This window comes from Trachypithecus francoisi, unplaced genomic scaffold (genome assembly GCF_009764315.1).
Source record: "Trachypithecus francoisi isolate TF-2019V2 unplaced genomic scaffold, Tfra_2.0 Lachesis_group2, whole genome shotgun sequence".
Lineage (NCBI taxonomy): Eukaryota > Metazoa > Chordata > Mammalia > Primates > Cercopithecidae > Trachypithecus > Trachypithecus francoisi.
Window position 1 is genome coordinate 54,004,771 of NW_022681465.1, and position 16,487 is coordinate 54,021,257.

The 16,487-nt window shown below is 41.1% G+C and overlaps 1 long non-coding RNA gene across 4 annotated transcripts in view; it reads right to left on the reverse strand.

Annotated features, from left to right (window-relative positions):
- Positions 1 to 16,487, reverse strand: part of LOC117064958 — a 40,188-nt gene that overhangs the window by 12,438 nt on the left and 11,263 nt on the right. For 3 of the 4 annotated variants that reach the window (XR_004429769.1, XR_004429768.1, XR_004429766.1), the window contains 2 exons: positions 12,029 to 12,710; positions 8,663 to 8,715 (listed from right to left, as the gene is read on the reverse strand). This is a non-coding gene — a long non-coding RNA (uncharacterized LOC117064958). The remainder of the gene's footprint in view (positions 1 to 8,662; positions 8,716 to 12,028; positions 12,711 to 16,487) is intronic. The other variant, XR_004429767.1, reaches the window with a different exon arrangement.

Consider the following 16,487-nt stretch of genomic DNA (forward strand, 5'->3'; position numbering starts at 1 on the left):
GTCCCAGCTACTTGGGAGGCTGAGGCAGGAGAATGGCGTGAACCCGGGAGGCAGATCTTGCAGTGAGCTGAGTTCACCCCACTGCACTCCAGCCTGGGTGACAGAGCAAGACTCCGTCTCAAAAAAGAAAGAAAAGAAAAAAAAGAAAAGAAAAGAAAAGAAAAGAAAAGAAAAGAAAAGAAAAGAAAAGAAAAGAAAGAAATCATCCATCTATATAATTCAATTTAAAATTTTAAAATTTAATTATATGTAGTTTGCTTCATTCATGTGAGTCTTATCACAAGATCTTTAGGAATAAGTACCAATTCTTATATTAAAATAACAATTAGTATGTAGCTAGAGCTTTGTAGCTCACAAAGTACTTTTTTCACACAATATTGTCTCCTTTAGTCCTCTCAGCAACCTCATGGGGTAGGCACTGGATGCATCTGCTCTAGTTCCAGGTGTGCTTCCGCCTGGTTCTGTGATCCTCAGAGCCAAGGCTCTTCCTTCACTTGCTGCCCTGTGCCATGTGGGGATCCCACTGATACACTTGTCAATGGACAAAAGAACTGATATATACATTCAGTAGCACTTCACATGTGTTTAACCATATGCTTCTTGAAATTAATACTCCAACACTTCCCTAATCTACATTTTTCTATCTTTCATTTAATCTTAATCCTCTATTTCCCCTTTATCCCTGTTGAAACAAATTAGGTGCATAATTAGAAATCTGGGTTCCTTTCACTCAGCCTTTAGATCATAAACTCATTGCACAGTTAATATTTTAGGGTGATTAAAGCCATTGCCACATATCTACTGTCAAAGAATATTTAGAATTTGGTCACGGAGGCTACCTGAGATTATCCCATTTATTATGCCACTGGGGAAAAGTAAAGATACTGGTGCTTGTTCTACCTGAAAGACAAGCTAATATGAATCAGGTTGATAGGCACTTATTCCCAGGTGATTATGTTTTCTCCTTTTGAAAGAACTTGGGTCACAGAAGTACCGAAGGAGCTCAAAGGAGGTTCTTATAAAAGAGTGAAGACCCATTGTCTGTTGGCTTCTACTCAGAATCAATGCCCAACAATGATCCTGAATTTAAGGAGCCCTCCACTTGGGCTAAGTGAACACTAACATTTTCATTCTGCCAGTGGTTTTTGTTGCTTTGGGTAACAACTTTGCATTTAAAAATTCTTTCCCCTCGATTTCACCAAGTATATTCTCTTACAAAAGTTCATGATCTAATTGCACTTTTTATAACATGAACTTACATGCATGTTGTAACATGCAGTTACCATGCTTGGTCTGGAGACAAGTTAGGGGCAGCCTGAGAGAATAAAAGTTATATAAGAATTAAGGTATTTTTAAATAAAATCCTGAAACTATTCCATATACTACACATACATATCATTGTACAGTTGTCAAAACTCAGATTGTACAACACCCAAAGTGAACCTTAGTCTAAACATGGACTTGGGTGGTTATGGTGTATCAATGTAGGTTCATCAATTATAAGAAATGTAGCACACTGATGGGGGATGTTAATAATGTCAGAAGCTATGCATGTGTAGGGCAGGGATATATAGGATATCTCTCAAGTTTGCTATGAACCAAAAACTGCTCTAAAAAAGTCTTTTAAAAAAAGCCTATTTTAAAAAATAAAATTCAGCTTCTGCTAATATACACACATACATGCACATGTTCAATACTATTCTATTTTTTGTTTTATAAGAGGTCAGAAATATTCATGTACCTTGATTGCAAATTGCTTTTACTTTCACATCATGACATTTCAGTGAAAAAAAAAAACAATGAAAAGTGGGTCCCAATAAGGAGGCCAAGAAATCCACTGAAAGAATTAAGTCTGATTCCCAATAACTGTGGAAAAACCTCAACAGAAATTCAGCCAGCTTATGGTCAGTTTTAAACTTAAATTCATCTTCAAGATTTACTAGCTAGAAGAGATGAGTTGTAGAAATCGATGCTTGCACAGCCTTTTCCAATCTTCACTCATAATCATCCCTTAGGAAAGAATGCTTTCTTTTATTTTCTGCCTTCTATCCACAACCTGTCAACAACCTCTTCCATGCAACTGGCAAGTGAAAACCCTCTGTCAATAAACAGCTCATGCACTTGTCTATAGCTTCAGGAGCTTCTTTCTGAGGTTCCCCACATGAACAAAGGACAAGGCTCTTTCTTGGGCAATTCCAATAAAGTAGCTTCAGCCACTTTATTAGAAACTAGCTAGACAAGGCTGGGTGCGGAGGCTCCCACCTGTAATCTCAGCACTTTGGGAGGCCGAGGCAGACAGATCATGAGGTCAAGAGACTGAGACCATCCTGGTCAGCATGGCGAAACCCCGTCTCTACTAAAAATTCAAAAAAATTAGCTGGGCTTGGTGGCACGCGCCTATAGTCCCAGCTACTCAGGAGGCTGAGGCAGGAGAATCGCTTGAACCCGGGAGGTGGAGGTTGCAGTGAGCTGAGATCGTGCCACTGCACTCCAGCCTGGTGACAGAGTGAGACTCTGTCTAAAAAAAAAAAAAAGAAAGAAAGAAACTAGCTAGACAATAATCCAGACAGAGCTGTTTCTCTGCTGTTGTATCTACTCTTCCCTCAGCACTGGCTTTCTGAAGCTCCCAGTGGTCTAATTTTTCAAGTCATTTGTCTACTTCCAACTATTCTTGGCAGAAGGTTCTAGTGATAAATATATTACGACTGAACCAAACTTTCCCTAGTTTATTAATTCATACAAATTAATTAATTTTTCAAACATGTGCTTCCTGAGGCCCATAACAACTTCTTTCAACTCCAGATTGTCAAGCACTCACATGTGTGTTATCTTTGGAACTGCAACCAGTAAGAGGGAAAGTAGAATGGTCAGAAAGCAGAGAAGGGAACCTGTTTTCTTAGAAAAATGTCAGAAGCCATCTCTTATCTCAAATCAACAAAGACTGTGAAAGGAAAGAGAGAAAAAAAGTGAATATTGTATATAGGCCATAATCCATCACTGTAAGTCCAGTAAACCTATCACAAGAACGTGCAAGCTTGCTTCTGTTTTCTAATAACATTTCTTTGCCCATCAAATAAGAATTAAGATCCTTATCTTGTTATGGTGGCAACATGCCTTGCTTTAGGATGGAATATCATTTAGAATTTGTACTGAGAAATTGTCTTGACACTTTTCTCTTGTCTACCTAAAGAGAAAGAGAAAGCCCAGGGGAAAAAGAAGTATTCAGAGAGTGAAGAAGTATTGAGTTCCTTTTATAGGAACTTTGTAACTCTTCTTTTCATCACTGGTTCTTCATTTTAGGAAGAGCTGGAGATAAAAATTGTGAGGTTAATCAGAATACAGGTCTCATGTAATGCATTTCATGTGTCTTCTAATGATTCCTAGTAAATCCTAATAGGTTAAGGAAAGTGGTCCATTAGCTGCTGTGTCTTCCATCTGCCAAATCATTTCCCACAGTCCTTGGTAAATTCCCCAGATCTGCCTTTTTTTTCTTTTCTTTTCTTTTCTTTTCTTTTTTTTTTTTTTTTTTTTTTGAGACGGAGTCTCACTCTATTGCCCGGGCTGGAGTGCAGTGGCTGGATCTCAGCTCACTGCAAGCTCTGCCTCCCGGGTTCATGCCATTCTCCTGCCTGAGCCTCCCGAGTAGCTGGGACTACAGGCGCCCACCACCGCGCCCGGCTAGTTTTTTGTATTTTTTTAGTAGAGACGGGTTTTCACTGTGTTAGCCACGATGGTCTCAATCTCCTGACCTTGTGATCCGCCCCTCTCGGCCTCCCAAAGTGCTGGGATTACAGGCTTGAGCCACCCCGCCCGGCCTTTTTTTTTTTTTTTTTGGTGTGTGTGTGTGTGTGTGAGAGAGAGAGAGAGCCTTGCTCTATCACCCAGGCAGGAGTGCAGTGGCACAGTCATGGCTCACTGCAGCATCGACCTCTCAAGCTCAAGCGTGTTCATCCTACCTCTGCCTCCCAAGTAGCTAGGACTACAGGCACACGCCACCACACCCGGCTAATTTTTGCATTTTTATTTGTTTGTTTGGTTTTGGTTTTGGTTTGGTTTGGTTTTTTGAGACGGAGTCTCACTCTGTCACCCAGGCTGGAGTTCAGTGGCATGATCTCAGCTCACTGCAACCTCCACCTCTCGGGTTCAAGCAATTCTCCTGCCTCAGCTTCCTGAGCAGCTGGGACTACATATACGTGCCACCACACCAAGCTAATTTTTGTGTTTTTAGTAGAGACAGAGTTTCACCATATTGGCCAGGCTGGTCTTGAACTTCTGACCTCATGATCCACCCGCCTTGGCCTCCCAAAGTGCTGGGATTACAGGTGTGAGCCAACGTGTGCGGCCAATTTTTGCATTTTTAGTAAAGACAGGGTTTCACCATGTTGCCCAGGCTGGTCTCAAACTCCTGGGCTCAAGCGATCTGTCTGCCTTGGCCTCCCAAAGTCCAGGGATTACAGGTGTAAACTACCACACCCAGCCTCTGGCTTTTTTCTAGCTACAATCAACTTTTATTCAATTAACTAAGTCTCCAAAACTTCCCATGCTCCCACAAGGAAGTGAGTAGAGGTATAAATGAAACAAGATTGGCTATAAGTTAATAATTTTTGAATCTGAGGGATGAGTATGTGAAGGTTTATTACACTCTTCATTAGCTGTAGATATACTTTTATGTATATTTGAAATTTTCCTTAATAAATATTTTACAATAAAAAGTCTATCAATCATCTCAGTCAAGTGCAGTGTTTTAAATAATAAATTCTGAAAAAAAATCTTCAAAAAAATACTATAGCATCATAGCTATTTTAAATTCTGTCCCTAGGCAATATAACAGAGCCCTTTCTTGCCCCTTACTGCAGGTAATTCAGATGACACACTCTTTCCTCACCTCCTCTCTGCTCTTCTCTTGCACTTACAAAACATAATCAGTCGTTTAGACTGGAGTGTGGTGGATTCTTGGTTCTATGGTTCTCAATAGTGTATACATCTCCTCTTCTGGCTAGGAAAGGCAACCCCTAAAGGAATGGCTTTGCCAACTTACAAATTAGTTGGGAAGATCATTTGTGGGCAAATCCTTTGTACTTCCAATGTAGTAGATGCTGTTGGTGCCCTCCTCCGATCCCCTTCACCAGCTAGGACACTAGCCTCTCACTGCAGAGAAGGTTGGCCAGGGCCGTGCTGATAAACGTTTAACATCTGGCTGCCTGCAGGAGTGTAAGGCCTGGGATTTGTAGCTTTTGTTGATTTTCATGACGTAATGCTTCCATCATGGCCGACTGCAAGCTGTCAGGGTGAAGTCACAGAACGGGCATTTGGGAAGTGCTGTGCAGTCAGCGCTTGTGAGCTGTGGTTGAGCTGACTCCAGCACACCATGGCTACATACAGCTTATAACTGTTCCTTTCTCTGGGGAATTGCCTCCTGACTGAAGACTGTCGCCTTTCAGGCTTCACCCATGGATATCTGTAAATGACGACCAACTGATATGGGTGTACAAAATTCCAGCCCCCGTGCCTCGAGGTGGGTCAATTCTGTGTATGAATTATTCATCAGAACCCACCCACACGCACACAATGAATCAGATCACATTCCTTAAGAGGACATCATTGTACAGCTCTTTGCCCTTTCCTCTCCTGCTTCTCTCACTTATTAGCAGGTTTTTTCCCCCTAAAGAATATGCCATGCCCTTAGGGAACTGCATGCAGCTGAATGCTTGCCTCAGGCACTGCTTCAAGGGAACCCAGCCTGAGATACATTCAAAACGTACCCCAAGGGGCAAGCTTTCCTAAAACTTCCCTCCAATACACTCCAAATAATACAAAGAGATAATTCTAATCTTAGGAGATACGAGAGTACAACCCAAAGCATCCAACTACAGACCCTACATTTTTAAAGTCTTTTTTCACAGTAAAAATGCATGCAAAATTTTAACCTATGTTCCATAATATCTCTGTTTAACACTAAAAATGTCATATTTTTTTCTCCAGAATTCTTGTGTAGAGTCCATGTTCCAAGATGCTAGACTGTATACATCCCATGGCTGTTCCAACTATGAAGGTAAACATGCCCAAGTCAGAAAAGCCTGAATAAACTTGAAAGCCACTCAAAGCCTGGCTGCTCAGCTTTCAACTCGCAATGAGCAGCGTGCATTGCCAGTCCTTAGAGACTGTCTCTTCAGCAATGGAAGGTCAGAGCAGACCTACTCCAAACACAGTATTACTATATCCCAGTTTCTCCTTTAGTTTCATCAGGAAGGAAGGAAGCGGAGAGCAAAAAAAGAAAGGAATTCCACCACCAAGAGTTAGACTTCAAAATGATCTTCATGTGTTCTTTTGTATCTTCCTTTTACAGATGAGAAAACTAAGATCTGAAGCACAAAGTAATTTGCTGAAGGTCACAAAAGCAGTTAATGCTAGAACCAAGATTCCCACATCTCTGGATTTTCAGGCAGGTTTCTCTGCTTGCCCATGTTGCCTGCCCAGCTTCTGAGGACAACCTTGATTGTCCTGTGAACTGGGGTCACTCAGTCAAATGTCGCTGCTGATACCCCAAGGTTGAATGGCAGTTTATTTAGCATGGCAGCTTTTCAGACTCCAAGTGTTTCTGAGTGTGTGTTAGAAACCACCACTTCATCCAAAACTGGCCAAAGTGGAGAATTGTTTTGTACTTCCCAGCTGTATTTCCTTGACAATAGATGGTCTGAGAATGCCCCCTGGTGCCTTCCTACTGTGTCTTCAAGCACTTTAGAGGCAGGAGGTGGCTGTGGGAAAGGATGAAGAAAAGCTAGGCTCCTGGAAATGGTTTTTTCTCTCAAAAAATGTGGCGTGGGTGTACTGTCAGCAAACTGTGGCAGGATTCGACCAGGAAGTTGGATAAAAACATACTGTGTGGTTACGCCTCCTCTGTTGCATTTGCCTTTTTTCCTCTAATAATGAATATAATTCTTTTTAATTGCACAATTATTTAAATACTTATTCAACTCATATTAATACAAGGCATAGAAACAATAACAAATTGGTAGGCATAAAAATCTCTGACACAATTTTAATTTAGGCATATCCTTTTCTGGTTTTCTGCATAACATGATTACCATTTCTCAAGAACATGAGCAAAAGCACACTCCCTGGGTCCTCAGAATGGAGTGCACCTTCTCAAGTACACTGCCACTTTAGTTTTAATTACATGTATTTGAGAAAAAGAAGACTGACACTTCTTCCCCAAGATGTACCCCTCAAGAAGTTGAAAGGAGCACTGAGTAGAACAAAGGGGAAAAAAGCAATTAAAGGCTCTCTAGGGCTATAACCTAGATACATTTGTCCCTTTTAATCCTTACATTGATCAGAAATATGAAATATAAGATTTGGGAAGGAAAGTGTCTATTTTAGCCCTCCCTCACATCAGGACTGGTCATAGCAATACCTGTCATTTATTGACTATTAACTCAATGCCAGGTAATAGAAGCATTTCACATGAATTATTTCATGTAAAGCCTCACAACCACCTCAGGAGAAAGGTGCTATTGTTTTCTGCATTGTATAGATGAGAAACTTGAATCATGGAGATATTAAATGTATTGCCCAAGGTCACTCAGCCACTAGAAAGGCCAGCGCTCAAGCATCAATCTGCTCGGCTCCCAAGCCCATGCTTTTAGCCCTCCGGATATATGGCATCCACAACTTTCCTAAACAGCCTTCCTGTTCCCTCTCCTTAAATTCATCCAACAACGGGCAAATCATTCTATTATCTAACAGCTCTCATTGCTTAAATCACTCCTGTTACCCAATATTTGGTACCGGATGATGCAGCAGTTTGCTCCCTGTTCTACTTGACCTTCCTTTAAATATTTGAAACCAGATATCAGGTCACTAGTCCACTTTCCCAGCTTGCTCTTCTCTAACTAAAATGTCCCCAGGTCCTCCAACTGTTCCTTGATTAAGTCGCTTTCCAGGCCTTTCACTACCCAGGTTCACTCCAGCTGTGTAGCAGCTCTCCCCACAAAATCGAAATGCGATAGCTAGCAGTGAACAACACCCTAAATGTAGTTTGACTATAGCAGGGCAGAGTGGGACTACTGCCTCCTTATTACCGAAATCATTTCTAATTAAAAGGCATCTTTAATTCTTACAGCAGTTGTATCACATTGGTCATTCGTGTGGTGACCACAGCCACCAAAAAACCCTCGCCTTTCTCCCACGGAAAGTAAGATCTTCCCCTAGCACAAATGCACACTAAAGTTCTGAACTAAAATGAAGGATTTTTTTAATTTAAACTTCACATTCTTATTCGTTCTGAGTTCTTAATTTTTCCGCACTATTGAGATCATCCAAACCTCAGGTCAAGATGGCCAAAAAGGTGAGGTCCACAGACAGCCCTGAAGCCTCCCTCCCAAGTGGCACCCACTGGAATTCAGTGCCCTTCACATATCCCTGTTCAACTGGCCACAAAGCCTCCTAGCTTCACTATCACCCTGCTCGTATACCTTCATATTTCCCACAGGGACGTCATAAGAGGCTCTATCAAACGTCTTCCTGAAATCCAGACACATTTGTCTGTGGAATTTCCCCTCCCCACCAGTCTCCCCACTCTATCAAAAAAGGAAGCAAAGTTCATTGGGTATATCTTGTTTTTAAGCAAACCCACATTTAGTGAATCCATATTTATACATACCACCAGGCTCAACGGGATGTTTATTTCAGAAAATGAACGTTCTTCCAATAAACCTAATTTTAAATAGAATAGAGAAATAACATTTTAGCTACATTTTTTTCACTTGTGAAAGCACTTGAAAAAACATATTTTCAGGTCCATCAATACCACCATAGGGCTCAGCATTTATCATAGAATTTAAGTGATAGATGCCACTTAAATACTATATTTCCAAAATATAATTAAATTTTGACCACAACTACATTAATCAGGATTGGAACTTTACCTGCATCATACTTTAACCAGAGAAGTAAATCTTCCCAAGGCAATTTGATATCTGGATTGAGTTCTGTATTCAGAATACATTACATTCCACCTTCTAAAACCTTCTGGACAAGGACCAGAATGTCTGCCATTCCGGACAATGAAAATTGAGCTGCTATTGAAAGACTTCGATATTACAGACAAATATTCCATTGCGTAAGCATACCATACATACTAAAACCAAAAAAATAAAAAATAAAAAAATAGATGAGGACATTTTTTAAAGATATTATTTATTGAAAGTAGTGTACCATTTATTTAGAATATGTCAGGATGTTCTGAGAGTTTAACAAATGTGAACTCAATCCCTGAAACAACCCTTAATGACAGTCACTTTTATTTTCTTCATTTTTAACAGAAGGGAAGATGAAGGCACAATCAGGTTAAATGACTTGCTCGAAGACACACAGCTAGGAAGTGGTATGGAGCCTCAACAGCGAAAATTAAAAGTGTTATGCTTAAAACTTGAACAAAAAAATTATCATAGAGACTTTCCATTCTGCCGTTGGACATTCTCAAAAAATGTCTTAAATACTTTTACTTTTCTCCTCACTTCATTTGGTAGTGTTATATGTTTCTTCATGAAAGAATAAGTTTAAAAGGTAAGAGAATAAGATAAACACATTCTGCAATGTCAAAGGTCACACATGGCTGGCTTGAGTTTACCATTCTTGGGTCCTCGAGTTCAATTCACTGACTTCAATTCCTGATCCTTGTGGTAGCTCCAATGTCTACTATTCTGCTGGGCTGGCCCTTCGTAGGTACTAAATAAATCTTTATTGAATTCAATTAAGTGAATTTGTTACTGAGGCATTTCAGGCTGCACCATATACAGATATTAATAATAGCCCTAACATTTACCTCAAAATACTTTCCAAGTCTTGTTAGCTTACCCATTCGTTTACAAAAGATTTAGACTCACATTTCTACGCGTAGGATTTAGGATACTTCACTCTATGAATTACATTATACTTTTAAGAATTGTGAGAGTTAACAGTCACAAACCCCAATAGAACATTCTAATGTGGCCATATTTTACACAAATTCAAAATAGTGTAATATGAAAAATTCATATAGTCTCATCACACTCAAAATGTGAAGTAATATAAGTGCCTCAAATTTAAATTCTTTCTGAGGATCAAAGAATTTTAAGGCTAGCAGGCCAAATGAACTGTAAAACTGAATTCAGGATATGGCCTGAATTATGCAAGTTTGGAATTACGCAGCCTTGAAGGCCACATCCTTTTCATAAATGCCACCAACCCCAACACATCACCAAGGGACAACACAAAGGAAGCACTGCTGTATAACAAATTGGTGGCTGAAGTCTTGGAGGCCAAACAGGCTCAGAAGCTTCAAGCCAAAGCAGCTGTCCTCAGCCTCTCAAAAATCTATGCAATTACAGAGAAAAATGCTGAGACACACAACAGGAAGATGAAAATTAAACTCAAGAGACCCATGACCAAATTGCACCCACGGGCCTAAATGTTGGTGGTGCTAGCCTTGAAACAGCAGGCTCCCGGGACTCAGAGAACGAGTTATCCATCTCCCCTCTCAAACTCTCTGGCCCTTATAGAACCATAGGCTCTCAGACCTCACCTGGATGAGAAACCACAGCTCTCTCAAAGCCTCATCATTTCAGGGTAAGAGATGCTGACAGATAAACAAATTACCAAATGATAAAGTGAGTTTAGCCTTTGTGCACTGGAAGCAATGGCTGGAAATGTTCATGACCAATTCCACAAAGACAGGCAAACGTTCACACTCAGAGAGAGAGAGAGAGAGACAGAGAGAGACAGAGAGAGAGAGAAAAAAAAAGGGATAGAGAGAGAGCGAGACAGAGAGAGAATGAGTAACAGTCTACGGTTTCCCTTCCTCCACTGTATGCAGTGAAATTGTCCCTGGTATTTAAGAAAGCAAGGACAGAATGAAAACCTAAGAAAAAAAAAGAATTGAGGTTAAGACCAGAGTGACAATGAAAGTAATGAAGGTGGAAGTCTTTTACAAGCACTTGTGAATCTGAAGCAAGAAGTAGCTTCTTTTCTTGGGTTTTATCCTTCCAGTGGCCTTCCTAATAGGGAAAAGCTAAAGTCAGTCACTTTTGGTGCCTGTATCAACCTTGTAAGACACACTAAATTCTCTCTGTAATGCATAACTGTCAGCCTCTCTCACTCATCTGGAGTGATTTTTCCAATTAAGCATGACAGGCATTTCACTCAAGCCCCCTATTCTAACTCGGAGGCCGGGTCCTGAAGAATGAGACTTCAGTGGCTGCTGACACTTCTTTTGTCACACAAGCCTCTCTAGACAAACAATATTGACTACAAATTTGTCAGGACTTTCTATGGCCATCAATCATGCCTGCCCTTTTGCCTACTTGTGCACTCCTATATTTCCCCTCACTCCCATGCTTAAAACAAGACAAAATTAAACTCAAAAGTGTAACCCTCAAAGTTAGAATCAGCATAAATCCTGGAGTATCTGGAATTTGAATATTCATCTGGCACAACTAATGTACTCCTTACTCTAGAAATTAAAAGCTTTAAAATGATGGTACTGCCTCAGAGAAATGGGCACCAGAGTTTCATGTCAGAATGCTTTGGTGTTTGGTGTTTGTCTTTTTGTGTTTGTGTGTGTGTATGTGTGTGTTTTCATTCTTACATGAGTTCTCAGAAAGTACAGGCAGATAAAGGTCTGACTCACAGGTCTCAAACTCCAATGCCTTCAAGGCTCATGGAGCAGAGATGGGGCAGAGTTAAAAGCATTTGCTGCTGTAGAAATCGTTATGTATTATCAAGAAATCGTGTGCAGACTGTCTTTTTCTTTTGGCAGAAGCCGAGGCCCTGAGTCCTGCCTGTATGAATGACACGTAAGCTGTGGGCCTGTGATTTTTTCTGTTCTTTCTTCTTCAGTCTGGCTTCATCTCAAGAAGAAGAAGAAGAACAAAAAAGTACACATCTCCCCATACGAGAGAAAGGATGACTTACAGTACTGAGTGTGTGTGTGTGTGTGTGTGTGTGTGTCGCCCTGAAGTAATGCCAGCATCCAGAACTGCAACCTTACCTTTTTAATCCTTAAGAACCAGAGACATAGTTGCTCCTGCTCAGCAAAGTCTACAGCCATTTCCAAGAGCTCCATGACAACTTGCATGAGGACCAGGCCACCACCACGGTGAGCTCCAAGGTGGGCTGGTCCACGTCTTGTGATCAAAATGACTGATGCTAGCACCAGAGTGTCCATCATGATAGTTTCTTCTTTTGCTTCTTGAATGAGAAGGAATGGGGATTTTTCAATTAAAGGTTAAAGTATCTTCTTTCTTCAAGGTCTTATTAGCCAATTTGTCAATTGTCTTTCAGCTCAGAGGACAGAAATTCATGGAAATAGGATGCAGGCATCCCTTTTATTTGTCTCCTTCTGCACCTCTGCTACTTGCAGGCACAACCTTAAATGATGAAATACCAACTGCTTCCCAGCATCTTTGGGAGGTGCATATACTTTTACAATGCTGTGTTTGCAAGTTCATTATAATAAAAGCGAAATTCAAAGTTCATTATAATAAAAGCGAAATTCAAAATAAGTAGATGTAAAGCAGAATTTTCAGAGCCCCTCTAGTTAACACAGTCATTAATTTACCTTTCTTCTTTTTCTTGATTTATGAAACTACTAGTTGCAAACTGATGTCGATTCAGAGCAGGAGCCAGGGTGGACAATGGATCTCAGCATCTGACCCTTTTGGAGCAGCTGTCTGAACCACAAGGAAAAACTATCAGGCCTGCAGCCAGTGGGAGAATCATCAGAACAGACAATACAACCCATTTGTTTAATGAAGAAAGAGTTAGGCAACCTACTAGAAACCACAGGCCTGATCCACATTTTTTAAACTTATGACCATGTCTAGAAAAGTTGCTTAACTCTTCTGTGCTCCATTCTTCCAATGCTCAGAGCTCCATGCGACTCATCCAGAGCTCCCATGTGACTCGATGCCCGCCCCACCTCTCCACACCTGCACAACTATCAAAATAACCAGCAAGGAAAGCTTTCTTTAAAAAAACGAAGATTCCTTGCCTTTACCCTAGGTCTCATCCAGGCCTATGAAATGGGAAATCTGCCTGATGGGGCATTTTTACCAGGAGAATCTAAATGAGCAACTGAATTTAGAAATCACTAGGCTGGAGCACAAAGAGCAAATGCACAATCCAAGAACCACTTCTTCGACCCCTTTGTCCATGACAGACATTAATAATCAACACCAGCACTCTTTCCCACAGAACCCAGCCAAAGCTCAGGATCCTTCTCCAGATGGAGGTCCAGGCAGCCACTCCTAGTCAATGAGAGCTGGCTCACAAATTGAAACCTTTCTGCCATCCCTGAGTGAGAACCCAGCAGCCCACCAGTATTGTGTGTTCAGCTGCACCTTTCACCCAGCATCAAGAACAGCTCATCGTATAATCCTTTTAGGTTCACAAAATCTTTTCAAACACCTGATCTTCTTTGAGCCTCCCAGAAACCTTGTGAAGTTAAAAGGGTATGTATTATTATACCCATTTTACAGATTGAGAAACTGGAGGTCACAGAAGTTCTTAGTCTTGCCCAGGGTCAGAGAGCTGATGAAGAATAAGGACAGAAAATCCACCCAGATCTCCTGTTCCTAGACCAGCATTCTTCCTTCTGTAACAAGCTGGGCATGGAATATTGAGAGCAACATCACCACCTGAGCTTAGCAAAAAACAGACCATACAGTAAACAGTACAGAAGAGGAAGGTGGGCCAGAGAGGTTTAGTAAATTGACCAAGGTCACAAAGCCTTAAAACCAGCAAGCAAGAACCCCAAGCAGGTCTGTCTGACTCTCTGTTACGTGCTCTTCCTGTTTAGATGATGCGTCCTCCCAGATCAGCACAGACTAGGAAAGGGCCTTTCCTCTCCTCTCCCTGAGCTCACTCTCACACACCCTGCGCGTCTGGCCCTCCTCCCAGCCTATTTCCCTTGTTTCCGCTGGTGTCATCCTCTCAGCCACACTCACCTCTCCACCACCCACCCCCCTTCTTGCCCCTGCAACTTCCTTCCAAATGCAGGAGGAAACCGCCCAGCTTACTCACAACGGCCCCAGCCAACAGAGTGCAGATAAGACAAGCACCTTGGCAGCGAGACGCGAATATAAAATTGCAAACAGCTTTTGAAGTTACAGATCCGTAATCTTCTAAGCCAAAGAAGAGGGGTTCGCCTCTTCTCCCCCTCATCTGAATCAACACTCCAAAGGACTGAACTGAATCCAGCCAGCTTCGGATGTGATCTCACAAGCCCGCCTGCCACACATGCATTTCCAGCCTGTCGCCTGAGCAAAACCCCCACACGGCTTGTCACCACTTAACACAGGCGACATGTTTCTACAGGAATCAAAGTAAAGAGATGTGTTTTGCTGCCCTTTCGTGTGCTCAAATACATCCTGACTGACCTGGTTATGCCCTTAGTTGAAGAAGCTAAACACTTCCAAGTTTAGAAGGGAAGATGCTCAGGGTTTCTGGAAGATGGGCTGACTCACCTCTACTGCATAGTAGCCTGTAACCTTGGCCAAGTTACTTAATCTCTTTCATCTCAATTTTTCCATCTGTAAAATGGGACTCTACTACCAATGGCACTTTCCTTTAAGGTTCTTGTAATTATTAAAACAGTTGATTCACATAAAAAATGTAGGGCAATGATCCACAGTCAACAATAAATATTTACCATCACTGTCATTTTAAAACAGAAACAAAAGATTTGAGGATGTATCCACATGACCTTTGGAATTCAGATGCATCCCCACAGGTCCCTGTTGTATTTTAGGGTCACAGTAAACAGGTTTTGATAATCAAACCTAAAACTCTGATGTTTCTGTCATTATTATTTTCAATGGAATGATCTGCATAGAATTAACAAAGAAGTAACAAAAATTACTAAAATTCCTTTTAGAATTAAGTCAACATGAGATAACACTGGTTGCTGAGATTATACATGCTTCCTTTAAGCTTCTGTATAGGATACAGTTCTCCAAATTTTCTACAAAAAAAGCACTATTTTATCATTGGAAAAATTAAAATAATAGTCCATAATAAGATGAAGCACATCATGCCTCGTAATGTATAAACACGGATATCTACAGGAAATGGCAATCAAAGCATAAATGAGTCCACTAAGATTGCGTCATGGCTTTCCCTACTGGCCCAGTCGGACATTTTTTTTGGAAAGTTTTAGAGACCTAAGTCTCCACATCCAAATGGAAATGAGCCCCAGATATTACTCAGATATTATTGGCAGTACTTTCTGCCCAGAGAAAGGCAAAACAAAGAATTTTTTTGCAATTGGAGGCCACCACCTGGATTTGTGTATGCATAAGCCTCAGCCACACGAGGCCTGTTTAGGGTTGATCTGCCAACTGCACAAAGACACACACACACACACACACACACACATGCACACACACACGCACACACGCACAGCCCAAATGCTGAGTTTCATTTCCACTGCTCTGTTCCTATGGAGTACTAACAGATATTGGCAGACCCTATTTCACTTTTTTCTCCATGAACTCTGGCCATTTCAGCCTTTTTCTCCCAATTTAAATAGTTAGAAATGTCACCCAGTCAGGGTACTTTTTCAATGGGTAAAATATTAGTTCTTATAAGTCAAAAAATGTCAGTGTCCTATAAGCATGCAGAGCAAAGTTTAAAAACTGATGTTAAAAACCCCACTTTGAAGCACATACTCAAAGATCAGGAGCTGTGGTGAATCTAATCTGTTCTTAGGCTCTATCAGCTGGGTCATTTAGCATGGGACAAAAGCCCAAGGGACCTCATACTCTGGCTGCTGTTTGGTGGTAAATTCTGAGCTTCTCAGAAGCTGAGAGACATCTTGAGTCAATTCCACAATTGGACACTTCTAATATATTTTTTAAATGCGCTAAAATACTGCTACAAAAATTACGGTATTTTTCATACATTTACATTTAGCAAATAAGTGTTTTTGTCCCAATAATAATTTTAATAACCATATGCACACCATCTTTTGGAGAAAGATTTAAAAGTTCAGCTTTGAGGCCCCTTCTTCAATCTGAGGCCCAAGACAAATGGCTCTCTAACCCCACCCCTGTAATGAACCTGAGTAAACTTGAGCAGAGGACAGTGTGAGGACAGCATTACTTCAAATGCTGATCTGAACTCAACTCCATTACCCTCCATCCTGGCTACAGTAGAGGAGGGGGAGATCAAAGGCCAGGATGAGGAACTTCAGATCAAGAGCTGCCCAGGACTCATACAACCCCTAAGCTACATTTTCTAGAATTTGGACAGGCATTTGGTGTCCAAAATGAGAAAACTATCCTGAAATAGCTTTCTCTGCTCTTGGAATATCAAGTTGTCAATGGCATTGTTCTGTTCTCCAGCTTCCCCCCAACCCCACACCTAGGTTTTGTAATTTTCGCCTATGGGTTCTAAGTTGGCTCTAAGACCTCCAAATTCAAAGACATGAAAGAAAGATATTGTTCTTC